The 27,763-nt window shown below is 37.9% G+C and overlaps 2 long non-coding RNA genes across 3 annotated transcripts in view; one reads left to right on the plus strand and one right to left on the minus strand.

The window, feature by feature from the left end:
- LOC110401625 overlaps positions 1–13,189 on the minus strand; it is a 61,694-nt gene extending 48,505 nt beyond the window's left edge. Inside the window, exons 1-3 of one of the 2 annotated variants that reach the window (XR_002440477.1) lie at positions 12,264–13,189; positions 11,804–11,838; positions 10,214–10,434 (exon numbers count right to left, since the gene is read on the minus strand). This is a non-coding gene — a long non-coding RNA (uncharacterized LOC110401625). Of the gene's footprint in view, positions 1–10,213; positions 10,435–11,803; positions 11,839–12,263 lie in introns of those variants that run through there. The other variant, XR_002440473.1, reaches the window with a different exon arrangement.
- LOC110401631 lies at positions 11,441–27,160 on the plus strand. Its single transcript, XR_002440505.1, has 3 exons — positions 11,441–11,863; positions 24,423–24,530; positions 26,368–27,160. It is a non-coding gene; the product is annotated as an uncharacterized LOC110401631 (long non-coding RNA).

A 27,763-nucleotide genomic window follows, 5' to 3' on the forward strand; every position in this document is an offset into this window, starting at 1 on the left:
AGATGATAAATCCGAATTTAAGTTTGGAGGGGAAGAAATTAAGCATTTTCACCATGCCTTTCTTCTTAAGGTAGTTGATCTGCTCAAACATGGAAGAAGATTGTTCTCCATTTCTCCTAAAAATGTTTGTGTTTAAATAAATGAATATTTCTGATGAGCCCTAATGCCAAGATTCATACTTCTCATTACAACATGTATTTTTAAAATTTTGATTGAGTTGGTATTATGTTATCTCCTGGTTATTGAAGATTCTGGAAGAAATGGGAGGAACATTCTAAACTCCTGCGTTATCTAAAGTAAACCGTACATTGAATTTCTAATAGGTTTTCTCGCCAAGGATCTTAATCCCAGCTTCTTTCCAGGGTAACCTGAAAAGAGTGAGATAGAATCTGCTTATCACCCTTTCCCTTGAAAGTACAGGAAAGGTAAACAAGAAAGGCAACTTGTCAGCACTGAGACAATTACTTCTGTTTCTAACATCACAGCCTAAAACTGATAAGGGTTTTTTATGAGGGATTTTTGTACCCAGATTAGAAGAAGTCAGCAAGAGTATTTGGGCATTCTGCTATCTAGATTTCATGTTGTTTTCTGTGTCCTTATATACCCAAAGGCAAAGTTATTTTTCTTTCATTTAGCTGAAAAAAAACCTACTGATTTATTCTAGGCTCTGTTATTTCATTTTACCAAAAGAAACTATGGGAGGAGATGCAGAGCTGTACTATTTCAATCCTAGCCATGGATGATAAAAGAATAAAGAAAGAAGATACCTTCCCTACATATCCACAGATTGTGCCCATAGACAACCCCTTTGGCAGAATGTAGTTTTCTTCCACTGCTCTGCTTGCAATCTAGCATGAAAAGGTTAAACAATAGACCTTCTGTTTAGTGATCCTCCCTCAGAACAGAAGTGTGTGCTCTCATGAAGGAGAAAAATCTATTTTCTTTGGTAGTAGAAAGATAAAAGGAGAAGTAGTTGTTAACCTTTTGTCCATAGAATGAACTTTATTTGCTTATTTTAGAGAGAATTTAGGTTTTTTTTCTGTCATAATCTCTGAAGCATCTTCCTCCCTTAGAAATTTAAGTCTCATTGGAAGGTGGTAGGATTTGTATTCCTAAATTACTCAGCAGTTTTTTAACATCAGAGATTCCACTTAAACAAACATCAAATTAATCCAATATTGACTTTGCTTTTCGCTAAGACTTCCTTTTGGAAGATGATCATGGATGAAGATAACCTCATAGAAAATCTTTTTTTTTTTTTCTTTCTCAGAACAAAGCAACTAAATAGCAGAGAAATTCTGGTAGGGATAGAGTGCTTCGCTTAGAAGAGCAAGCTATTTTGGAATAATAACCCATGTGCAGGAAGAAAATTAGAAAGGCATAAGCCCAGCTTGAACTCCACTTGGCCATTGGGGTAAAAGAGAACAAAAAACTTTTTTACAGATGTATTAACAGTAAGAACAGGGCTAAGGAGAATCTCCATCCTTTACTGGATGCGGCAAGAAATGTGACCAGTGAGGATAAGAAAAAGGCTGATGTTCTCAATGCCTTCTTTACATCTGTCTTTAGAAGTCAGACCAGTTATCCTTGGGGTACTCTATCCCCTGACCTGGAAGTCTTGGATGGGGAGCAGAATAAACTCCCCCTGATTCAGGTGGAAACAGACCTGCTACTCTACCTGGACTGCCACAAGTCCATGGGTCCTTATGGGATCCACCCAGCGGTGCTGAGGGAACTGGCGGAGGTGATATCAAAGCCCCTTTCCATCATCTGTCAGCATTCCTGGTCAACCGGAGAGGTCCCAGAAGACTGGAGACTTGCCAGTGTGACTCCCATCTACAAGAAGGGTCATAAGGAGGATCTGGGGAACTACAGGCCTGTCAGCCTGCCCTTGGTACCAGGTAAGGTTATGGAGGAGATCATCTTGAGGGAGATCATGTGGCATGTGCAGGTCACCCACAGGATCAGGCCTAGCCAGTGTGAGTTCATAAAAGGCAGATCCTGCTTGACCAACCTGATGTCCTTCTATGACTGAGTGACTCACCTCATGGGTGAGAGAAAGGCTTTTGACATAGTCTACCTGGACTTCAGCAAAGCCTTTGATGCTGTCTCCCACAGTATTCTCCTGGAGAAGCTGGCAGCCCAGCTTGATTCACAAGAAATCGCTCTTATGGAGTGCAGTCCACCCTGAATTTACGTGCAGTCTATGAATGCAAAAACAAGTCTCTATACATTCATGGAAATTACCTGCATAATGTTCAAGTCTACATTTAAAAAGATTTCTGAAGAAGTCCATCTAAGCAGCAAAGATTTTTCACATTCAGCCACTGGTAGTCAGTACTTCTCAAAAACAAATCAGCTATTAAGATTTCTAAATTAGGAATGGATTTTTAAATGTCTCTGGAGCATGTTGGCAGTCTGGGATGTGAGAGAAGTTTCTACATGTCTTTTGTGGGTGCTTTAATCCTTTGATTTAGGAGCATAGTCTGCATTAGGATCGATTTGTATTGTGAAGTAATTTAGATTTTACACTGAACTTACAAAATGGGGTTTTGAAACCAAAATGGCATTGACATCTGAGCTGAATCTGAGATCTGTGTTCTCCTCTGAGGATATTCAAAAGATGTCAGATATCTCAGAGCAGGGAGCTCCCTGAGACAATAAAAATAACTCACTGAGGACCCAGGGGGATTTATATCACACTCTGCTCTCTCAGAGGCTTTGGTGCCACCTTACATGTAGCAGGAAGCAGCTCTTTCTATTTGGGGAATTCTGTGTCCTGAATCCTCTGTTGCAAGCAAGGCCTTCAAAAAGGGTACAGGTGCTCTTATTTGTTTGAATGTCTGCTTTTATTTTTATTTGTATCCCCATCTCGGAGGAGAGGAAACTTAGAGGATCTTCTTGCACCCCGTTTGGTGCACCAGTGGTGAGAGCAGTCATCAGGAACATCAAAGGTCTGAGTTCACTTTACTTGTCCATCTGCATGGGCTCCAAACTTCTACCTTGTTGAGCCTGGAAGACTGCCCTGCCTGTAAGGCATTGGACAGCTTTTCAACTTTAGCAATCTGTAGGTCTATTGGAAGCTGTTTATTTTCTGTAACATTGAGTGAGCTAGAGAGACAAAAGAATCTGGAGATCAAGTCTGTACGGAAGTTTCTATCATCTAATTTAAAGAGGGAAATTTCTGTATTTTAACAGTTCTCTGAGCACGTTCTGTTTGTTCTACATTAAGCAGCCACTGGGTAAAATGCTGAAATATTTTTTAAGAACATGGATTGGAGCTCAGGCTGTATCCATACTACAGAGCAGAAAGGAAAAGAGTCAAAGGTGTGTCTCATTAGTGCATGTCAGTGGTGCTTAGATGTGAGAAATCTGCTGAGCTGCTCAGCCTTGTGGTGTTTCTGACCACATCAAGAAGAAAACTCATAGGATCCTGTACCATTTCTAGTATTGCAAATATCATGTGTTGTGGTTTAATAACTTAATGTTTAATATTACATGAATTCTAGAGTTGGGTTAAGGGGTTTTGAAAATCTCAGCTCAGAGCAGGGATGTCCTATTTCATGGGTACTGTAAGAATTTCTGGAAATACTTACATATGAATAGCATGGCTTAGGGTTTTCATTTCTGAAAATTCTAGCTTTTATGTCTTACAGCTCCTTTGCAAAATTTATTTTCCACATTAACAGCTGATCCTTAATGACAACAAGTAGTAAGTTCTTGCAGATGGGATGGCTAGTCCCATTCCAAAGGTATTAAAAGCAACAAAATTTTTGGGTTTGGATTGTGGGTTTTTTTTGTTTTCTAGTTTGGTCTGGCCAAGATATTTGGTGGCATTGTTGGTTTATAGCAGTTCAGTGAATTTCTGGTAATGATTTGAAATTAATTTTCTTTAAAACAGTTATTTGAAGCATATTTGTGAGCATAAGCTACCATAATGTAAAACCCTCAAATCTTTGATGTTAGATAAGTTATATATGCAGTTGTAAACAATGTCTCAAATCTTAATCAGAGGAAATAAGTTACAAACTTCAGAAGGCGATTGCTGCCAGAGTAAAAGGGCGACAGGAAAGAAATTATGTACCAGCTTACGTTTCCTCACCATTGTGGATTCAGGAAAGCTTTATTTACGTTTGCAGGAAAAGGAGGATAAGCACTGTGTCAGCCTCCAATTCCCCTTGCTTAGATTACTACAGATAGAAATTACACGGGAAATCCTTCACCCCTCCATGTAGGGGCAAGAGGGGCAGGAGTACTGTCAGGGAGATAACCAAATTTTGAAATTTTGCATTCTCCTTTGGAGGAAAATAAAAGGCCATTAGAAGTGTGTGGGAAGAAAGATCAATAAAAAAAAGAGAGATATAATCTAGCATGCCTATTGACTCAGAAGTACCAATACATGTGCCCTCCTGTATGTGTTCCAGGTTCAGTCCTTTCAAATCAGAGGGGCAATGTGGGTGCATATGTAAAGAACTGCGACATTAGTTCTCTGAACCTTCCTCACAGATCTTAGAATATGTCCTGATCCCTTGTGAAAGTATTTGCAGAGATATTTTCCTACATAGAAAACTTTTCTTGAAATATTGCTGATCAGCTTCACTGAACAGATGTTGTGGGAACATTTTAGAAAGACTCGTGCAAATCAAGGAGTAGAGAACAGCACTTGTCTTTGTAGCAATGGTATTTAAGCTTTCTTATTGTCTGAGCAGCTTCAACAAGGACCCACTATTCACACCTTAGGGTCAATGTGGAAAAATATTCTTAAAATATTTTGCTGTATTTACATGCAGTCAGTCGTCCACAGCTAGCTGATCATGTACAAAGGCTAAAGAAGGCAAGACTTCAATACATTACCAATACTTATGTGGTCAGTAAGAGTTACAGATCACTTTTTTTTTTTTAACTTAGTCACTCAGTACTGCTGCAGTTGATAGCAAAATGTAAGTAATGTATGAACTGATTCTGGATGACTTGGAAACTAAAATACAAGAACGTTATCATTGCCACAGAAAGTCCAGTAAATATTCATTGAAGAGACTAGAATAGCTGATACAGAGACATAACCAGAGCCTTACATGATGTCAGCTATCTGAATACTTTGTCCAAATTTGAAGGGCCAGTGAAGTTTGTCATTATCGAACTAATTAATGATAGCATGGCAGCAAGGGTACTTGTGCTCAGCGCTGTCATAGAATATATCCACACACTGTTTTTAACTTGTTTTATGCAACAGTACTTCCCAGTGCATTCAGAAGCAACAATGAAGTCTGAACAGTTTCAGTTTGCAAAGACTTACCCCTTAAGCAGAGACGCTAGAGCTTCTTGCCTATGATTCACTCTGTCAGTGTTGGCATTTGTGTCAATGCCTCATTGAAGTGAGTAGAATGTCTTGCTGGTGGTTTTGAACACTGGTGCCAGAACAAAGACACCAAAGCTACATTGCTCGGTTTTATTGTGGGAATATGTGAGTGACATATCACTCCCATACGTTCTTCATCTTTTCTATGTACATTTGAGGAGTCCACATCCAAGAGTAGCAGAATTTTTCTTGTTTGCTGCTGTTGCTGAGAGTCTCTCCAGATCCAGAATATGACTGATGAAAGAACTGCAGAGTGGGTTGCAAAAGCCAGGGAAGTCTTCAGAAAACAGCTTTTTTGTTGTCTGTTTTTTCTTTTTTTCTTAAGGCTTTAGCTTTAATATATTTATATCCCATTTCAAGCTAGTAAACATAACTGATTATTTCCTCTTATACATTTAACTAATTTCTTGGTGAGTTATAGTTATCGATGTTGGTAAACTTTGTAAACAAAGCAAGTTGACTTCAAAGGAAAGTACAGGAAACCCTAGAGAAAATCAGGCATAGAGATTGTGGAGAGCTACTTCAGTAAGATCTGTAGCCAGTCCTCTGGTGTGAAAATCAAATTCATAAGTCACCAAGTAGGTGATGCAACAAAACAGAATATGTTACAACGGCAGAAAATTACATGATCAGATTGGAATAACTAAACATTAAGAAATTAAACTGTGAGGAAAAACTAGATTTTGTGCTTGTTTCTGTAATGTTTCCAGAACAATATCAGCAATAAAAGTAGGAAAAATGCTTTGGATCAATTAGGAAGCAATTCTAATTTCTCATTTACTGTGAAAGATAAATTGCTTTAGGAAGAAAAAATGTACTTGGAAAGAAAAACCCTAACAATTTCTCAAGGAATTTTCAACTTAAGAAATGTGATACTTAGGTATAACTTGAAACAAAATGTCACTTGTGAAACCATTAATTGATTCAGTATATTTTTAAAAGTTCACAAAAATATTTTATCATTTCCTCTTTTTTTTTTGTTTCTCTTAAAGAACTCTGTGATTAAATAAATTGTTTTGATGTATTTCTTTGAGTTTGGCTATTCTGCCTGGAGGGAAGGAGGGAGAGTGTGTGTGGAAGAAGAAAGTTTCCTGGAAAAGCCTGACCTACTGTAGCTAGACAAAATCATAGTTTTTATCTGCACAGAGATTAAGGAATCTTTCTGAAGCACCTGTCTGAAGTAATCTATAGGGAGAGAAGAAAAATCTAGGTTCTTCCTACTCACCGATAAATAGATTCAATTAAAAAACATTTCAAAGAATCCATCAATTATTCAAAGGAATTGCTCCTTTCACATACTTAATACTTCCATCTGTGCTATGGGTGAAATTCAGCCTTAGGCAGGTGATCAGCACTAGGCCTGTGCACTATCTAAATCCCACTTCAAATTCTCCACATCACATACGTGTATATATTTATATATACATTATCAACTCCTCCTTCATCCCACAGCAGATAATGTAGCACAAGTGGGGATGACTGAGTCATTTTCTCATTATAAACTACTTTACAATTCAATGCGAAAAGGGAAAAAAAAGACCTACATTAATATGTATAAGAGGTTTTTAAAGTTGATAGATTTTGATAGCTAGATCAATCCCCCTCACATATGTACTATTTTACTACAGAACTGTACTTGCTATTTAGCTTTATGCTTTTGTATTCTTCTGCATGCTTATAGCATGGTGGAAATATTGTTGGTGTGGGAATAACCTTTGAATTTGATCTGGGGTACGAAAACTGTTGTTGGGCTGTACTGTAATTGATTTTTACGAATTCGAGACAAAAACATTTCAGTGATAAATTTCATATTCAAATTAAATATGCTTAAGATTCAGTGTGAGATTCAAATGCATTTCATGCACATGTGTATGTATTTCATTCCTGGAGCACCGCACACTCAAATAAGCTATGTTGAGCTACCTATGTGTGTGATGTAGGGATTGAATTGGCATTTTTGGATTCGGTGGAATTCTCTTACATGCAGAATTTGTCGCATTATAATCCAAATACATAATGCTCAGGTGAATTTATGGAGTTCTTGTTTTCTTGTTTGTTTTATAGAAATCTCCTTTTACACAAGAAATATTGCAAAATATACTGGTACAGAAAGGAATAATACTCAGTACATGTAAAACAAAGTTCTCTTTCTATTTAATTTGATATTAAAACTCCAGCTGATTGAAAGGAGCCAGTACTTCAACCCCAAGAGTGCTGTTTCTGTGGTAGACTGCCCTTTGCCAAGACTAGTAGGACAGGTATTTTTCTAGTTAGTAGTCCGTTGTCTATCAAATAATGCACTTAGTCGGTAAAGAATCTAGTCTACATATGGCTACCTATTTAACTTCAGGTTACTAACATATGAGAGAAATGATCTATAAAATGCTAGGGGATGTGTCTTGCACAAATTTGAGTGAGATTCGTTCTCTATAGCAAAGCTGCCTGAAATGGTGCTAGAAATTTCAGAAATTGTTTTCTCCTAAGTAGGATGAAATCACTGGGAAACCCAAGTGTTGCTGCCTTTGTATTTCAGCTCTGAGCTGTCTCAGGCAAAATGCAGTTTAGGTTTCCCACGAGCTCATTTCTATTCTCAGCATGCCCCTCTAAGGCTAGGTCTCTCTGAGTGTAGCAGGCGTGTGTGACTTCTGATGCACCGTGACTGCAAAGGATGCAGTGTGAACCCCATCCCATGCAGGCAGTAGGGTCAGAATACATACCTGGGAGGAACCAATCTGCTATAAGCAGGCACATTATGAGCTCTTTTCTAAATTCTTTCTAAATTGGCATGCCACATCTCAGAAACTATTAGAATTTCTCATTCATTTGATAAACCGTCTCCAAACGCCAGTGCTCAAGTTTTCAGGGACTGTCAGCCCCTGAGTTCTAAAGGAACACATTACTTTGGGTAAATTTCCGCAAGGAAACTGGGCATCTTGCAAAAGCACTCTGCTTTGCTGCCAGCTGGCATACCGATGGGCTGACAGGAAGCAGAAGGTCTCAGGAGTACCAGCTTTCAGACAGGCTGTACTCAGTTGCCTGGGATCAAAGTGTCCATAGTTCTCAGGGAAATCATCACAAGGGCTGTCTTAGTGCCATTGGAGTTTGGGAAACATGTTTTTGCAGGGAAATATAAAACTTATAGGGTTTTCTTCCATGAAAATTAACAAGAATTTTGAAATATTTTACCTGCTCTCTGAAACAGAGCCATAATTCGTAGCCTGTAGGTATAGTGAAATAGAAACCTATACTTTCTCCTTAAAGAGAAAATAGCTTTTAGCTCTTTATGATGACGTTTTGGTAAGGATGGCTATGGATGTTACAAAATACACTCACAAATTTTAAAAGCAGAGCTCAAAGTAGTGGAATGGCTACTGCTAGGCAGACAGCTGCAGACTGCTGAAATTGAGAAAGGCTATTTAGACTTGCTGTTTAAAATATGTTAAAAAAGATATTCAAGAGATCTTAACAATTTTTGCTTCTGTGAGTGGATCTGCTCTGGGAAACACTGCGAGCTCAGGGCCTAGACTCTGGAAACTTGTTTCCAAAAGTCCTGATTGGTGTTCCTCATCATTAAGTCACGTTGCTTACTTGTTAGGATGTTTGCATAGAATAACACTTTGTCTCCACAGACCTAAGTGCTACTGTCTCTTAAGGACTGAGGTAGGATATGACATGGAGAATCAGAGGATGGTTTTGCAGCTTTCTATCAGCTGTTTTGCTGTTTTGGGTTTTCTAAGTGTTATTGTCTAACTCTGTGTCTCTACTTCATGCAGCATTCTTGCAGAACACAACACTAACATGTCACTCCATGCCTATGACATACCGCAAATTACTCAATTGTTCAGCATTGCGTATATATTGCTGCTACCTTTCTTCTTATTTCATGTATTTCCTTGTAGTTTTACTTCCAACACACAGCAGCATTTCTGTCAATATTTTGGCTGCCAATGACTGGCAGTGAGGGTGATTAATGTTTCTTCTATTGAAAAGAAACATGGTATTTCATGAAAACTGATTAGAACAGTTGCCAACTCTTGGTTTTTAAAAAGACTAGAACAGTAAATCTCCAGCAGAACCATACATAAGGCATGATTGATATGATTCACTGAAGAGAAAGAGGTATCTTGGCAGCCATTTTGTATTTCAAACAGGAAGTTACCTCAGGGAATGATTGCTTATGCCTTTTATTCTGTGTTTAAAATCTAAGCGTGTAGTGGTGCAGAGGACTAACCCATTTGATATATATTAGCCTGCTTTTTGGTTTATTACAGTTTATTATAGCTGTTTGCTTCATTTTGCTATTTAGTGTTCATTATTGACATCTTTATGTTAGATGTGCTGGTGATACAGCAGGATAAAAAACTTTTGAAATATCAAAATGGAGTAGAAATAAACTAAACTAGCTTCTAGCATTTCTGTAAAACAGACCCCCACGTATTTAATTCTGGTTTGGGTTTTTATTCTGAAAAGGTAGAGCCATTGTGTTTTAATATGCAGGGAATTTTTGTGACTCTTTTTGAGAATTTATTTGATTCACAATGAAGTGAAACAGGATAATCCTAGACTATGTTTTTCTGTGGTAATAATTCAGTTTTCAAGTACACTCACGTGGTTTGATTTTCCTTGTCTTCTTTTTCATAAGAAATAATCAAGAGAATAATTACTGCAAAAGTTTGTTTTCACACTGCAGTGTGTGCCTAACACCTTAGGGATACATTCTTCTTTATTGTTCTTGAGGAGGAGATCAAATCTCTGCAGATAATTTCTATAACAAACTTAGATTTGGGTGCATCTAAAGGCAATTTAATTAATATTTAGACCATTTGAAGTAGTATAAAGTTATTTTCCGTTATATTTTTGACATAACCAGATAACACTGAGCCAGAACATATTTTTTCTGACTCTATACCATTACTTTTAATTAGCTTAACAATCAACTTGTATCTTTCAGTGCATGCTTGCTATTAATGCCATTCCATTTATAACTTCTTGGCTACCCTTGTGTTTTCTGTGCCAATTATTCTTCCCTCTGAGTGATCAGCAACGGAAATGATCAGGCATTGAGAAAACGTGACCTATTAGTAAAGAGTGGAAGAACTGTGGTTATTTTAAGAAGATGGAAGGATTACAGTTGTCTTTAGTCTCAGCTTGCAATCTTTTCAAATGGTTGCAAACACAAAAGAGAATAAACTATTATTGTAGTTGCTAGTGAATAAGGATAAGCAATGGGCAACAAGGAAATTTTAAGTTAAAAATAAGAAAGCTGGCAATGTTACATTGGGTTCTCTCAGGAGATAATTGAATTTATATTAGGAGATTTGAGGGCTGGACAAATAGTGGCCAGAGATCATTTAAATGAAGTTGATCTTGACATTAACAAAGATACAAATCATGTCAGGACGCATAAAAGTATAGTTCATTAATTGTAGAGAAATCTATGAGAGGAGCAAAGGTAGAGGTTGTTTAACTAAAATTCACAGCACTGATAGATATGAGGCAACTTACATCACTGTTAGTTTCAGTTTGCCTGAATGTGTTGCTTCAACAAATGAGACTCAGTCATTTCAAAGCAGGCTAACCGTTAGGGCATTTTTCTGGGAAGATTCAAGTCTTTGCTACAGATCACAGAATATCATGTGTTCCAGTGAGTACCTCAGTTACTGAGCAACTTGTTTTACCTGCCCGCCCAGTTATTGTGATTTAACCTGGCAGGTAGCTAATCACCACACGGTCTTTTGCTCACTCCCCCCCATCCAAGTGGGATGAGAAGGAACATTGGGAAAAGAAAACAACAAAGTAGAACTCATGGGTTGTGTTAAAACTATTTGCTGAGATAGAGAAAAGGAAAAGGAGAATAGTTATGAGTATCTATATATATAAATGCATATAACAAGTGATGCACAAGCAATTGTTCACCACCTCTCAACTAATGCCCAGGTAGCCCCTCAAGCAGTGGAAGAGAGAGAGATGAACTCCCACCCCTCTTCAAAACTTTTTCTGTGTGATGTCACATGGTATGGAATATCCCTTTGGCCAGTTTAGGTCAGCTCTCCTAATTCTGTTCCCTCCCAGCTCCTTGGGCCCTTCACTAAGAAGGGCCCAACATAGTATACAACGTAGTACAACATAGCTTAACAGCAACTATAAACATAGATGTGTTACCAACCTTTTTTTTTCTCCTAGAAACAAAACATAGCAACATACCAGATGCTCTGAAGAAAACAATTGTGCCCCAGCTGAAACTAGGACACCAGAATTTACAGAATCAACAGAATGATTTGATTGGAAAGGACTTTTAAAGATCATCTAGTTCCAACCCCTCTGTCTCCCTTGAGAGATGTAGGAAGAGTGATTATCAGTGAAAGCTGCTCATCCTAGGAAGAGGAACATTCCCTAACTGACAATCAAAGAGATTCCAAAAAAAAAGGCAAGGGTGATACTTACAGAAGAGGAAATGAGGAAAGGATTGAGCAAGTATCCTGAAGTAAGAAGACAGAAATACAGGTAATGGTTAACACTGTTACTGTGTAATGTATTAGTGAAAAAATTACAGTTTGCTGATGCAGAATCTGAGGAAACATAACCTCGAGACCAATTAGAGTTAATTTAATCAGGGAAAAATTAAGACCTGTGCACTAATATCAAATGAATAGTCCTGTAAAAGGAGAACAGGAGGAAATGGAAAGGTGCAGCAAATAAAGGATAGGAAAATCAGGCGATATCTGAAGCACTAACTATGAGACTGTGGCTCTTGCAGGCATGTTTAAAATGCAAAAAAATAAAAATAGAGAAAAAATGTCTAGTGTTCTTTGAAACTTCAAAATTTTTAAATTAGCTCAGTTGGCATTTTAAACACAAGAAAGGGAGATATGGGGGCACATGACAGAATTCAGGGAAGGCACACCTCAGTCCTCGGAGCCTGATGGAAAACAGCGGTACCCAGGAGAAGGCAAAATGGGAGGTGATGCTGGAGTGAGTGTTGTGGGGACAGATGGACTGCAGTGACATACAACAGGCTGTGATGTCACTGAGCAATGGATTGTGAACACACCACCCTCGCTGCTTATCTTTGGGCACTGACACAGCATGGACTAGTCTGTCTTGTGCCTGGACTCCTGTCAAGCATATGTGCAATGCTTGGAGGTGGAGAGAGCATTTGGTTTGGGTGCTGGGCTGTGCTTTGGGGTCTGCTGGAAGCAGCTTTGGTGCCCATCCGTGTTGCCATTACCTGCACTTCCCTGGCCTGCCTGGCTCAGGCAGCTGGGGTCCCACAGGGCACACATACAGCAGCAGAGATGAACTGTGTGGGGATGCGTCCCCCAGGGTGATAGTGGAATGAGCACTGAAATGCAGGGAGCTGCCAGGGCAAAAACAGAACTGGGATTGTCACATGCACAATGCTGCCTTTTCACCCTCCGCCAATCTATCACCACCAAATCATCGTATTTATACAACTTTTTTTGCCCTTAAGGATCACAAAACATTTAAATGGCTTGGTTTTGCTGAAGAGAGGTTTTGAATACATTAACGATGAATGCTGTCCTCAACAAGAATAACACTGGGTTTTAAGATGTTATTCAAAACACACATGAAATGCATGTGGGTACCCATTCATCCCTTCCAAAATGTAAGTGACATCTTTAAATCAGTGACGGTGAACCTTCAAACAATCATTAAAAAAAGAAGAACCCAGATTTAAGATAGAGAACGACACTCAAAGTAGTTGTCAATTCTGGAACTGTTTCCACTAAACAGACATACTCTGATTTTTAGGAAGAAAAGAGAACAAGATGGACAAATGTGAAGCATTCTGTCTTTACATGGACATAAATAAAAAGAAATGATTAATGGTCAGATTCTGATTGCTTACTCATACTTAATATACTCTCTCCATGCAAAGTCCGACTCAGTAGCAGTAATTACAGAATATGTAATTTATTTTGAGAGCATCAAAATTGGTTTTGAAAAACAAAACCTTTTGAAAGGTACACAAATTGCCAGTAAGGAAACTCTACTCTGAGAAATGCTGAGCATCTTCTTCCATTGACTTCTCTCTGTGCACAGGAGCTGTTAATCTGCCAGAGCTATGCTGACACAGCATCAGGCAATACCTAACAAAAGATCAGGAAAGTCAAGAAAACCTGTGAACCTAATTTAGTGTAAATCCTGTGTTGACATGACTGAGGATGGAAAGAAGTAGAATTCTGGTTGTTTCTTCACACCAACTGCAAACCAGACCTAAAGATTTGTGTGTTACTTTGGTTTTGTTTCTAAACATTATGTACGTTCTCATGCAATTCTAAATGTCTATCCTTTTCAGGCTCATCTAAGAAAAGCAAACTTAATTTACAATTTAGATTTCAAAACGCAGAAACAAGACTTACCTGGAGCATTTTTTCTCTTTTGGAGATTATACCCTTTTGCCTAATCTATCTAGAGGCTTTATCATTGCATTCTTAGATGATCCTACAAGGAACAGGCATGGCACGCTGAGAATTCAGACAAATGAGAAGAGTGCTACTGCCCTCTGTATCCCATGCCAGAGTCAGAACAGTAGCTGTGTATCTGAGCAGCCTGCTATGGTTACCACTGGCTTACCATACTACACAGAAATAAACTGTTCCCTGCATGCACTTCTGCCATCCATCCACCTCTTTGGACAGATGAAGCAACTCAGACTTAGTTTCTCACAATTGCTGTGCTTTGTCTGTTTCTGCGGGCATGAGAAAAAAATTGACCAATTGGAGCTCTAGCATCTGAAATGTTAGCCTTTCTCCTTAACAATCAGTTCCAGCTTCCATGAGGCTGTTCTGAAGACAGCTGCCAGGAACCTCCTGAAAGTAGGAGAACTGTGAAGCTTTGAGTTTTTTAGCACTGCCTGAGTTGCTCCTTCAGTTTGGAGCATACTTTACTGGAAGAAATTTAGACTGCTGGACAAACAGCAAGCTGCTGGGGTAATAACATTGGTAATCCCTTTGTGAATTCAACTGTTGAATTTTAGCAAAAGCTGAAAGTCAGGTCTTGTGAGTAGAACTTGGTAAGGAAATTATTGTTTAACTGGGAAGCTTGGAAAAGAAATGAGTGCTTACCAGAATGAGGGAGCCTTACCTGCTAAAAATATTATGGCTGAAAAAATGTTAACAATGGGGGAAAAAAAAAAGTGAAATTGCATGTAGTGGTATTCAAAACCCTTTTTCATTTGACCATTTTTTGTTTGAAAAAAAAAGTGAATGAAGAGCTCCTAAGGGCTCCTTCTATTTCAGTTGGATTGGGCTGGTGATACACACAGCGTCAGTGACTCTGGTTCAGCTTTCTAAGCTGCCAGGTTTCGGGTCATCAGGATGTATGAAGCTATGATCCCAGGCTTTACACAGAGAGAGATTAAATAGTTGTAAATAAGAAAACATGAATTTGAGAATTTATGTCCAAACTCTTCCACTGAGAAAGTTTTAAAGTTATTTTAGAATCATATTTATTTCATTAAAAAATGTTTTGTTTTCACACTCATTTACTTGTTACACTCAAAGAAGGGATAGAGAAGATTAGTTGCTCTGAACCCAGGAGAAAAAGATCCAGCACTCTTATTTACGAGATTTTACGTGTGTTGTTTTTTTTCTTTTCAGTGCTTTTCATCCTTCTTTCCTTGTTCATTATTGCTTCATTTCACATCACTGCTACTCTCATGTCTGCTACTCTCCTAGATATATCCAAGGAATTTTTCTGTCAGCATAGCTTAAAAGAGTGTTGCCATGCTACTGGAGCTTAGCATTTTCTTAGCAGTTAGAGCTACTTTATACAGCAAGGGGCAGCTCTGACAACCAACCACAAGCTCTTATTGATTCACAAACTCCTGTTGCTGTGTTCTGAGTGAAATAAGAATCACAGTCTCACAATTATTTGTATGTGGAGACAATAACCAGACCAAATTCTAACTCACTTTGAATTCATGTATAATTCTTGGAGGATGAGCTGTTGAATTAGAACTATGTTGAGACTTGAAAAATAATTTTTCTGAAAAGTATTTATGATTGTCTTCTGTACAAGACTGATAGTGCTACATATAGTAGAAGAAAATGAGTTGCTTAGGAAAGAAGTATCCATCATTGATAGTGTGCACATTAGCTGACTTCACTCATAAATCTTGAGATCTGAAATGGCCTAACCCCAGTAGAAATACACCTTATTAGAAATAACATTTTTGTTGATTCTACTTGCAAAAGAGAAAGGGGAAAGAAGGGAGTAAAAAACATCCTTCTGGTAGAATGCCTTAAATATTTTCTCATACAGATGTGGAATAATGATGGGACAATATTCTCCTACTACTTTAGAGTGCTTGTCTACAAAAAACAGTTCCATTTTTTTCCACTTTTACAAGCAAAATGGCTCAAAGAAAGGTGAGTGTTGTAATTATAAAGACGTTTCTTAGCTGACAGTTGCTTACAAAGTATTGACAGGAACTCTTCTCAGCTGTCTACTGTACAATGTAATAGACACCACATTCTTGGAAACACACAGTAAAGTTTTGACTGTGGCATAGTGCTCTAGACCTGATCTTCACTGTTTGAGAATGGCAGAAAATATCTAGGAAGTAAAACAGATACTTATAAAATCTTTATCATTCTGACAAAATCCTTTGTTGTAGTCAGCCTTCATGGTCCTCAGAAGTTCCTGAGGAAATGTGAATGCTCAGATAAGAAAGCCAACATCATACATCAGCTCTGCAGTGGTAGGACAGAATAGGTTGTGTTCCTTGTAGTGCTATAAATGCTATAAAGTAGACTGAAACCATATTTGTTGCTCAAACCTTCTAGTAAGATTACGTGAGACATTTCACAGTCAGGCAGAGAAAAAGACGGATTGCACCAAAGCAGAGAATTTAACCTAATTCATTTACATGCATCAAGAATAGTGTCAGGAATCTTATTACAAAATTATGTTTGTAAGTGACTGTGCATTTGTGGCTCCTTCAAAGAAAAACCTGAAGATAAAGATATCTCATTATTCAGCAGCTTCAGTATACTTTGTCTAAACAATTAGCATTTCAAAGAATAAGGTTATGTGCTAACCAGCATCAAACAAACAGTGGAATTATGTTGAAACAAACATAAAGATCAATAATAAATATGGTGACAAAATTCACCTTTCTTAGAGTTCTCACAAAAATACATGCAGGAGATGAAAATATTAAGCTGCATATACAAAAGGTTAGCACTTCACACTGTGATCTGCAGAACTGTGCTGAAATAACAGTTTTGCTGCTTTATATTGCATTGTCCTGCTTCCTATGCTCTTCTAAGATTATGAACCACAAAACAGTTGATCATAATATGCTAGTCAGATATAAAATAGTTTTAAAAGTGTGTCATCTCACTCAAAATGTTCCATTCAATAATGTTGGGGCCAGCTAAACTCCACCACACTGCTGTCCCGCTCTTCCTTTTCAAAGGAAGGTGGGGGAGAGAAGACTGATGAGAGAAAAAAAGACTCATGAGTTGCAGTAAGGATAATTTAATTAAAGAGAAAAGAAAGAGATAAAAGTAGAAAAAAATTAACAACAAAAAAAAAAGTATTGGGGAACGGTGTAAATACACATAGCAGTTGTCTGGAAAGACATAGTGGCTTAAGCAGTGGCTGAGGGATACAACTCAAACTGTTTCACAGGATCATATTTCAACAACTTGTTCACAAGTTGGATTTCATAGAATCACAGAATTGCAGAGGTTGGAAGGAACCTCAAGAGATCATCAAGTTCAACCCCACTGCTAAAGCAGGTTCCCTACAATAGGTCTCACAGGTAGAAGGAGACTCCACAACCTCTCTGGGCAACCTGTTCCAGTGCTCTGTCACCCTTACTGTAAAGTTCTTCCACATATTTGTATGGAGCTTCCTATGTTCAAGTTTTAGGCCATTGCTCCTTGTCTTGTCACTACACACCACCAAGAAGAGACTCATCCATTTGCCTCCAATCTCCATTTAGATATTTATAAACATTAATTAGATCCCTCCTCATCTTCTTTTCCCATGGCTGAACAGATGCAGATTACTCAGCCTTTCCTCATATGGGAGATGCTCCATGCCCTTAATCTCTGTGGCCCTCTGCTGGACTCTTCTAGGAGATTCCTGTCTTTTTCCAACTGGGAAGCCCAGAACTGGATTCAATATTCTGAATGTGGCCTGACGAGGGCAGAGTAGAGGGGGAGGATCACCTCCCTCAACCTTCTGACCATGTTTTTTTTAATGCACCCCAGGATACCAGTGGCTTTCTTGGCCACAAAGACACACTGCTGGCTCATGGTCAACCTGTTGTCCACCAGGACACCCAGGTCCTTCTCTGCCAAGCTCTTATCCAGCAGGCCAGCCCATAACCTGTACTGATGCATGCAGTTATTCCTTCCCAAGTGAAAGACTTCACACTTACTCTTGTCAAACCTCATCAGGTTCCATTCATTTGATTGCAAGTTACATCTAAGTGAGTGTAGAGGAGAGGGTGTGCTTTCCTTATACGTGTATTTTTTTATGCTTTTAATTGAGCAAAATCAGAAAAGCAAACAAATAGCTAAAGCAAAATACTGTTGGAGTGCATACCTGAAAAAAATCCATAAGAAAATGAGTGAGAAGATTTCAGAACTGTGAGCAGATAAAATATTTCTTACAGTTTGAGTCATATACGTATGGAAACAATCCTTTAAATATATTTTTGTACTTGAACGACAATGAATTACAGAGATTCCTAATTTCTTTAGGAGATAAGCTTTATTATTTGACTGTTCAACTCAGGAAGGGTGATAATAACTGATGTACGTTATGAAGTAGCAAAATACAAAAACTGCATTTGTTCTAACATGATAGTCTAGCAAGCTTATAGATAACACTAATAAAGAATGGTTGATCATTTCTCTGAGTGGATGAAAACTGTGAATGTAATGTCACTATAGGGACACTGCTTATAGGATATAAAGGATATAAAATGAGAAAAGGAAATATTTGAAAGGTACTACTGAAAAGACTTTGCAGGCTTGTAGTAAAGATATAGAGCATAATTGTAGTTGCTAATTATGCCAGATATTAAGAATTATACCTGGACTGTAGCTGTCAAAGCCACTCATCTTTGATGTTCTGCAAAAGAAAATTCTAACTATATTTTCTGCAGTATTAAGAGATCTAAGGATTATTCTCCTTGTAGACAAATTCTCTTCTTAGCTATCTGGCTGATGTCTCTCTGTTAAACAAAATAGGGACCCAATATTCAGTCTTTTTTTTTTTTTTTTTTTGTCATCACAACTTCTTTGTCCATAGTATCCAATTTTTTTCCTATGGCTATTTGATATTTATGGGTTTAATTCCTGTAATATGTAGAAACATTTTATTCAAAATCCACAGACAGACAAAAAACACTTAAGTCTTACCTCACTGAAGGGAAACAAGGACTAGAAAGAATAAAAATATGCTCAGTAAGAAAGAAAAAGCTATGAAAATAAAGTATATGACAAGTAATTTAACATGGAATTAATAACAGTTGCGTTGGGAGAAATGTACAGCCAGAAGCAGGGCTGTATAAGTATGGTTTTAGTTTACAATGTAATCTTAAATTATATTAACGTTTCTCATTGTAATCATGTGCTGTTTTTCCCCAAAAAGAGTTACAGAAATGACCTATCGCATCTAAATTTTTTAAGATTATATAAGTCTGATGTGTAAACTAAATAGGAAGTGAACAGGTTTGACAGAGTCTGGACAGACTTCTAGCAACATCAAATCAACTTCATCAGAAGTAGAAAACTGATTTAAAAACTCCCACTGTTCTTCAATGTCTGAGGCTAGATGTAAATGTAATCCTTTTTATCTGCAAGACAGGAGAGTTAAATTAGTAAAAAAAAAATAATAATCAGAAGTCCCACAAATTAAGATACTTGAGCATCACCAGAGAGAAAATAAATCTATTGTTTGTTTTCATTTGAAAGGAGTGTTCATCATTAAGCAGCAAAAAGAGTAGTTAGACATTCTGGCAAGGATGAGACTGGGTATGAACAAACGAGCAGAAAAGATTATCAAAAGATATCCTGGAATATGTTAAGAAGATAGATTTTCTGTTATGTACCCGTGAAATTATGGTTAGTGGGAAGCATTTACCAGATGAAGTTTGAATAACTAACTTCCAGTGTAGTTATGAATACAGAATATATGTTTAATGAGAGTGAAAAACGTCTCCCAATATATGAATTTCCCATATAGTGAAGGCTCCACACTGCAAATAGCAGCTGAAGACACAATAACCCTGCTGTGTGATGCTAATCCTGCCTATCACAGCAATACTAAGGGTTAGTAACAAGAGGACATCCAAGACCTGTGGATGCAAACAAGAGTTTTTTGTCCATGTTGAAGCTTTATGTATTTGTTACTCTTGCTTTATTTCCTAGGTTGGAGGTACTTAAATGTCTTTATATCTAGATCTCTCTGCAAGGCCTCTTGTTCCTCCAGAAAACCAGTAGCACCTCCCAGTTTAGTATCATCAGCAAACTTGTTATGGATGCATTCAAATTCTGCATCCAGATAATTGATGGAAGTGTTAAACAGAACTCACCCTTAGAATTGAGCTCTGGGGAACGCTGCTAGTGATCAGCCACCAGCCAGATGTAATCCTGCAGCTACAAGCCTTTGAGCCCTACTGTTCAGCCAGTTCATCACCCAGTGTGGCATGAACCTGTCAATCTCAAAGCTAGGTAATCTTCTTGAAATTAGTTGTTGTTCCAGTTAAGCTCAGGTAGCTAGTGTCTGTAGAAGGAATTTTTTTGTAAACTAAGGCTTTCTACTTTTATCTTTGTTGGGATCAAATATAGTTTTGTGCTCCATTAAATTATAATTAAAGTGGATTGTTCCACCATTGACAGTAATGAATTGTTGAAGTATTAACAGGAATACCTACAAAATATGTTCTGTTAATTTGTGGAAAATCCATATAGATTGGAGAATAAATATTGGGCAATATTTTATTATTTATTTATTTGGTGTAATTGTAGGCACCAAAGCAAATAAGGAATTTGAAGAGAGAGAAAGATACAGAATTAGGAATTTTTACATTGTGGGAACGAACTATGAAAAAGAGAACCAGTATATGTATATGTAGTCAAATATACTCAAGAAGAAACTTCTAAATACAGAATTAGAAATTACGTTTCAGGAAGTTCTTTTCAAAGTAAATTTTATTAATGAATTCAAGGTCTCATATCATGAAAAAGAGAAGAAGAGAGTGGCCAGCAGGTCAAGGGAGGTTCTCCTCCCTTTCTACTCTGCCCTGGTGAGACTAAATCTGGAGTATTGTGTCCAGTTCTGGGCTCTCCCATTCAAGAAAGATGGGGAACTATTGGAGAGACTCCAGTGGAGGGCCCCAAAAATGATTAGGGACCTGGAGCATCTCCTTTATGAGGAAAAGACCTGGGACTGTTTAGTCTGGAGGAGACTGGGAGGGAATCTTATCAATGCTTATGAGTATCCAAAGCATGAGTGTCCAACCTTTTGGCTTGCCTGGGCTGCGTTGAGTGAAGGGGAATAGCCTTGGGCCGCATACAAAATACATAACATAGCTAATATATAAGAAAAAAAAAAAAAACTTTAAAATATTTTTGATTGAAACAAAAAAAAAAAGAGAGCAACGAAAAAAAAACTGGTGGGAAATTTGACCTTGTTTTTCTGAAACTAATGCATCAGTATAGTTCGATGGCAGTGGTTGCAATTCTTAGTGAGCTCTCAAGGTGTTTGTCAGAGATTTTTAATGAAATTTTACTCTTCGTATGCTTGTTTTCATCCTTGAAAACAGTTGTTCATAAATGTGCATACTGCCAAAAAGCAGTGACATGAATAAGGCATGAATGTTAATTGGGGGATGTTTTTCTCTGGTAAGAGAGTTTTAATAAAAGTCTGTTGAAGTGACATAATCAAATTTTTGAGTTAAATATCTGATTCCAACTCTATACATTTCATTTGAAAATTCTCAAATAGTGTATTTGTATCAGCTGAAAATGGGGTCTCAAATAAACCAAAAAATCAATTATTTTTTCAGCAATCTTAAAATCTATTCTCAAATTCTTTTATAAAAGCAGATTGCAGCAGAAGGCAAAGCTGTATGCTTTTCAGTGTTCACAGGACTGTGTTTTGCCAGTGTATCAAAATGCATAAAAGTATTTACTATAATGTGATTTAGCATTGCACTGTACTCTCCCCATGCCCTGGCTTCAGCCCAGAGTGCCAATCACACACTGATGTTTGGTTGTTGTGAGCCATGGCTGTGCACCTGGGGCCAGGCCAGGCTGCTCAGTAGGGCAGAGACGCCGCCATGATGGCGTGGGGCAGGGAGCAGTCACAGGACAGCGTGTGGCCTGAGGGCTGTGAGTTGGGCATGCCTGACCTACAGTTTATGGGGCCAGCTCTTTTTAGTGGTGCCCAAAGACAGGTCAAGGGACAGTGGGAACAAACCGAAACGCAGGAAGTTCCATATGAACATGAGAAAGAAATTCCTTACATTGAGCGTTACAGACCACAAGAACAGGCTGCCCAGAGAAGTTATGGAGTCTCATTCTCTGGAGAAATTCAGAACTCTCCTGGGTTCTTTCCTGTGCAACCTATTCTAGGGAAACTGCTTTTGCAGGAGGTCAAACTAGATGATCTCCAAAGATCCTTTCCAATCCCTACAATTTTGTAATTCCCTGTAAACGAGGAGAGAAGTGACATGGGACAAAGGCTGGATTTTACATTAGTATGCAGATTGCAGTGACAGCAACGCAAAGTGTATGCAAACTGCTAACAGTTACGTGGTATCTGCTAACCATTTTGCTCTCCTTGCATGAATGCCCTCAAAGCACCTCAGCATCTTTGGTAGCATATAGGTTGCACATCAAACATAACTATGAAACATTTCTATTCGGATTTGCAAAGAAAAAATATCTTAGACCTACTCTGTTTGGAATAATGTTAATTCCTAAGCAATTTGCTTTTTTTTTTTTTTTTCTAAAAATTATCCTCTTTCACACAAATTTCAGTTTTTCATCAACGTTCTGGTGCAATGTTCCCAGTTAGATCTGTTGGCCAGTATGTTTCACGCGATGGCATCTGTCTGACTAGAAGAAATTGATACATATTCTATAATGAGTATAATCATGTTTTTTTTCATGGAGATCATGTAAAAAAAAAAAAGGCACATTAAAATGTATTTTGCATGTATTGAATTTTCTCTTCCTTGTTCAATTCACATCTCAGCTTCCCTGTATTTTTTTTTTCTGAAGGATAAGCATGGGTTCTGCTCTGATAATAAATAAAGTACTATGCATTTTGGAGGAATGATCTTCAAACTGACAAGACTATTTTACCTACTGGCTTTCTGGGAAGTTTTTCATGGCCCCTTTCTGAAAACATGCTGTTTACTCCCAGCTGGAAACATTGTCAACTTCACATCTCCTTAGGTTTTTAAGAGTCCTGGGAAATGAAGCTGAAACCATGCATTGTTAGTTACCCCGCTATGATTTGGAAGGTTGGTAAATGTGAGGCAAATTATATGATATTGGTACACAAGTCACTTTTCTCATATACGGTAAATTGCAGCACAAAGAGTACATAAAAAGCAATTAAGTGATTTGTGAACCGGGCTCTTGACATATTCAAAAATTACTAAGGTGAATTACTCCTTGGATTGTAAGATAATTATAGTACCAGTCTTCCTCTCATCAACAATGTAGTCTTCATACAGGCACAATTGCAATGGAGTGCTGTATTTTTATATGTGGCCTACACTCTAATTAGCACATTCTAATTTCAAGCTTAAAAGAAAACCACATGAAACATATGGCTTATAGCATTTTATTGTTAACAGCTAAGCTGTATGTCTCACTGTGAGACAAAAAGCCAATCTTTCTTTTCTTTGATTCAGCCTTGCTCCTTGTTTTTTAATTCTATCAGATAATTAAATAACCCAAACAAGATGAAATGAGTTACTTAATTTCTTTAGGAATTAGAGGTAATTTAGGTTTGAGAAACTACTTTTTCTGAGTATTTGAATGTTTTGTTTATAACAGCTTAGTTCAGCCTGTTTATTTACTCATTTCATTTCATCTGCAAGGTTTAAAATCAGTCAGTGATGTCCCAAATTCTGGCTATATTTAATGAAAGAAATTACATGATTTATTTCTGCAGGTAAATGCTCAGTACTTCCCATATCTTTTCCCTGTCCCCCTTTTTTTTTGCTTTAAGTATCATGTTAATAGCATTAGACTCCCCAGCTGAGAGTGTTGCTAATGGCAGAGACACAGAGCATGCTAATTACTTGCACAGAGGTCATAAAGTCAGTGAGAAACAGGTTCTGATAAGATGGAACAACTGCAATATTCATAACTTCCTTTTCTTTCTCCTCTCAATTATTTTTTTTCCAAAATACTCACAAGTCTGTGTCCATATCTCCAATGAAGGATAAGATGTCTTCATTTTAACAAAGCTTTCTTGGTGGATTTTTGTGGTGCAAAGCAGATGGCTGTGCTCCTGCCATCTTTTCAGAAAAGAATACATTAAGGGTAGTGCCCCACTGGCTCTTTGATAAGACGGGTCTGAAATCATCAAAGGCTGTGCCTCTTCTTTCCATCAAAAAGTACAAGAAGGGCCTATAGAGACCACTGTCTATGGAAGATGATAACAGTAATTAGCCTTTATGATAGATAAATCTTCATCCTCTGATGATCAAAGACAGCTAAAATTATCAAATTATATGTGGCAGTTTTGTAATATGAATAAAATGAAGCAACTTTATAATCTCTATGATCTTGCTACATAGAGCATTAACTCTGTTGTAAGTGCACTTAACATTAGTTTGGTTGCCTGTTTCAAACACAGTATTTTTTGTTAAAAATACTTCTCTATTTAATCAGTTATTCTTCATACAATGGAATGATTTGATAAAGTACATGAGAAAAGGGATCAGCAGTAGGGGAATAGGAAAATTTCATTGTCTTTCCCCATTTCTCTTTCCTTCCTTTTGTTTTGATGTGTGTTTTTCTGCTACTTCCCCCTTGCATGTCTGCTACAGTCTTCTTAGGAGCAGCCTCTCTGGGTATCGAGCAGGAGGTGGGACTCCTTGACCTCTCTCAAAATCAGTTTTATCTGGAGAAGAGGAGCCAATCATCCAGCAAAACTGGTAAGATAGCTGTAGTTCTTCACACAGAAGACAGGAACATAATTCCTGTTATAATGGCAAAGTCTTCAATAAGGCAAAGAACTGAGGGTGTAAGATTCTAGAAGTCTGTTGCCTTTTAGCAAGTAGAACTTTTTTTTTCCCTAAAGAGTGAAGGTCCTCCGCCCTGTGATCTGCCTGGAAAATACTTTAAAATTTTTTCATTCAAAATTAAATTCTTCATCTTCTAAGTAGAGAGGATTTATTTTTCTTTCTTTCTTTCTTTCTTTTTTTTTTTTTGGTCATCTCAGCAGTGATGATGTATTCTTAAAATTTTTCTATCTCAAAGTTGGCTGCATTGCCAGTGGTGGGTAACGTGTTTTCTTCTGAGCACACGTGTAGATGCATTGCAGTCTGTCAGTAACATAAAAACTTAGTTACTATTAACGTGGTGATACTGAGCTCTGTGATAGCTGACTTCAGGCAGGTCATTTCTGGAGTTTCCAAATCCTGTTGCATATCTAACATTAGCATTCTGGCAAGAGTCTCAGAGTGGGTTCTTGCACAGCCCTGATGTTACATGCACAGCCAAAAGTCAACCTGCTCTGTAGGAAAGCCTTGGCAGACAGGGCTTTGGGAAACCATGACATCTGGAGTAATTTAAAATGACCTCTCTGACTGTGCACTGAACTGTGAGTGCCCACATGGTCAATTTACAAGTCCCCACTGCAAAGCAGTAACTGATAACTGAAGGGTGAGATGGCAGCGAGCAGCTGGAAGGCCATCACTCCTGAAGCTACCAGAGCTACTGCACAGGCAGACACTGGGCTGCGTTCCAGGTTCACTCCTGGGCCACTGTCACTGCTCATCTGCCCTTTCATGCACCCAGCAATTACAGAGAGCTGAGCTCTCTCCTCTGGAAAGGGTCAGGCAGGAGGGAAGGATGCATGGCAGAGAGAGAGTGTGGAGTCAGCGCAAAGGCGTGAATGAGGACTGGGAGGCCAAGAGGGCAGCTGAGCTGGGGACAGGGACCCTGGCCAGGTGGTAAGATATGCACAGGCAGAGTAGCTGGGTTCTGATTTGTCTCAGCATTAAAAAATTGCATACCACAATCAACTTCAGACTTAGGAAACGAAGCACATTTAGCTTTTAATAACTTCAAACTGAGGAGATATGAGTGGGATGTGAGATTACAGTTTTCGATTTAAGAACCTCAGTTCTATTTATGTCTGATGTTAGGCTTTTATTTCCTATTTTGGATTGGATTCCAAGTTTATATTTAAATAGTTTTAGGATATTTCCAAATAAAACAATAAGAAGCTTAAAAAAAGGTAGCAGACTTTGAGAGTTATCATCCAGTTCTGATAATGACCTCAAACATTAAGGCACAGAAGAACCACTTCTCTTGCTGTTTTCAGATACTAACAGCTATTGTTATTACTATACAAAATATGAAAATACAATATGTTCCATAAGGGAATAACTCTTGTTGCCAAGGTGACTGAATAGAATATATCTCCAATATGTAAGTAACTTTCAAAAAGAGAGTGATAAGACAGATGGAGAGAAGAGGTAAATGTATGGTGTAGTGCTAGGAGTTATACAACAATATATTTCAGTTTTATTATCCAACTAATAGAGTTCTTCTTTCAGGCAAATATAATTTCAGGAAAACAATTTGAAGCTCCAAAGTACTATTAGTATTTTGGGATCGTAGTCTAGTTTGTTTCAGAGCATGCTTTACTTTAACTAGTCTTATTAAAACCAAAGGTTTTGTTACCTGTTATGTGTTTCTGTCTAAATAATTTGATGCAGAGGGATATTTTTCTAGCATAATTTCTTTTTTTTTTTTTTTAAATAGATGTAGAAGATGGCTTTCCATGAATGTACAAATACTTCTGTGATGTTTGTGACCTCATCTTCACCAGCTTCTTTTTGAATCATAGTCCTTAGCATATTTCTCTCTCTCATGGACAAGACAAGGACCACATCAAAGTCAACTCAAAAACAGCAGCAACACAGTGATTAAGCACTGAACTAGCATGAGTTTGTGGTTTGGTATTGCTACCATCTGTCTTTGCCTTTCTGACACAGAGCTCCAAGTTTTCTGCTGAGGAAGGTCTTTGGATGTTGTTTCCCTATATGGATATATGTCGATGCAATTTGTTGAGCTGTCTTGTCTTCATGTCTTTCTTACCATTGGGATAATAGTAATTAAGTAATTGCACAAGTAGGCTGGAGTGTGATGCCCTCTAATGCTACATTTGCCCAAATGAACATGAGGGCCTTAAATGAAGACTTATTCCTGCATTCCTGATCATTCTCAGTGGAGGAAAAAAAAGAAAATGAAAAAATATAGCTACACTTGGATTTTGGGACATGTTCTGCAATGGTGAATAATAGATTTGATCATTTTAATGAGGCCATCATATAGCTATTATTGTCTGTCATGTCTAAGCCAGGAAATGTAAGCATCCTGAGATATTTGATTGTGGAGAACTTATGATCCAATTAATTGAATATGAACTATTAATGAATTGCAGCATTCAGAGAGTGCATGGTAAACATAACCTAGGAGTGAACTGGGTTGAATGTTCTAGGTTGAATGTTTCTTTGTGGTTATGACTGAGAGTAAATCATTTAAAAGAAGCAGTCATTTATAGAATCATATTGAGGTCGGAAAAGACCTCTGAGATCATCCAGTCCAACCATCCACCTACCACCAATATTTCCCTGCTAGATCATGTCCCTTGGTACAACATCTAAACATTTCTTGAACACCTCCAGAAAGGATGACTCAACCTCCCTGGGCAGCTCGTTCCAGTGACTAACTGCTCTTTTGAGAAGAAATTTTTCGTAAAATCAAACCTGAATCTCCCGTGGTGCAACTTGACAGCATTCCCTCTAGTCCTATCACTAGTAATGTGGGAGAAGAGGTTGGCCCCCACCTCATCACAACCTCCTCTCAGGTAGTTGTAGAGAGCTATACATGATATGCTATGCATTTTTCATCAGTGACCTAGTGACACATCAAGTATCAGCATAATAGTCCAGAAAAAGCCGCCTCTTTCCATTGCTAGACTGTCTGTCTGAGCCAACAACCTCATTTTTGATGCTCTTTGTTGTAGCCAGCTGTTTAATGTTGAGATTTTTCCATTCTAAACTTACTCTTGGACTACAGCATTCAGCCAGCATGAAAACACACAGGAGGTTCTTCTCCAGAAAGTAAATAATAGAATAGCTTCCCTTGGAAGCAC

This window comes from Numida meleagris, chromosome 1, assembly GCF_002078875.1.
Source record: "Numida meleagris isolate 19003 breed g44 Domestic line chromosome 1, NumMel1.0, whole genome shotgun sequence".
NCBI lineage: Eukaryota > Metazoa > Chordata > Aves > Galliformes > Numididae > Numida > Numida meleagris.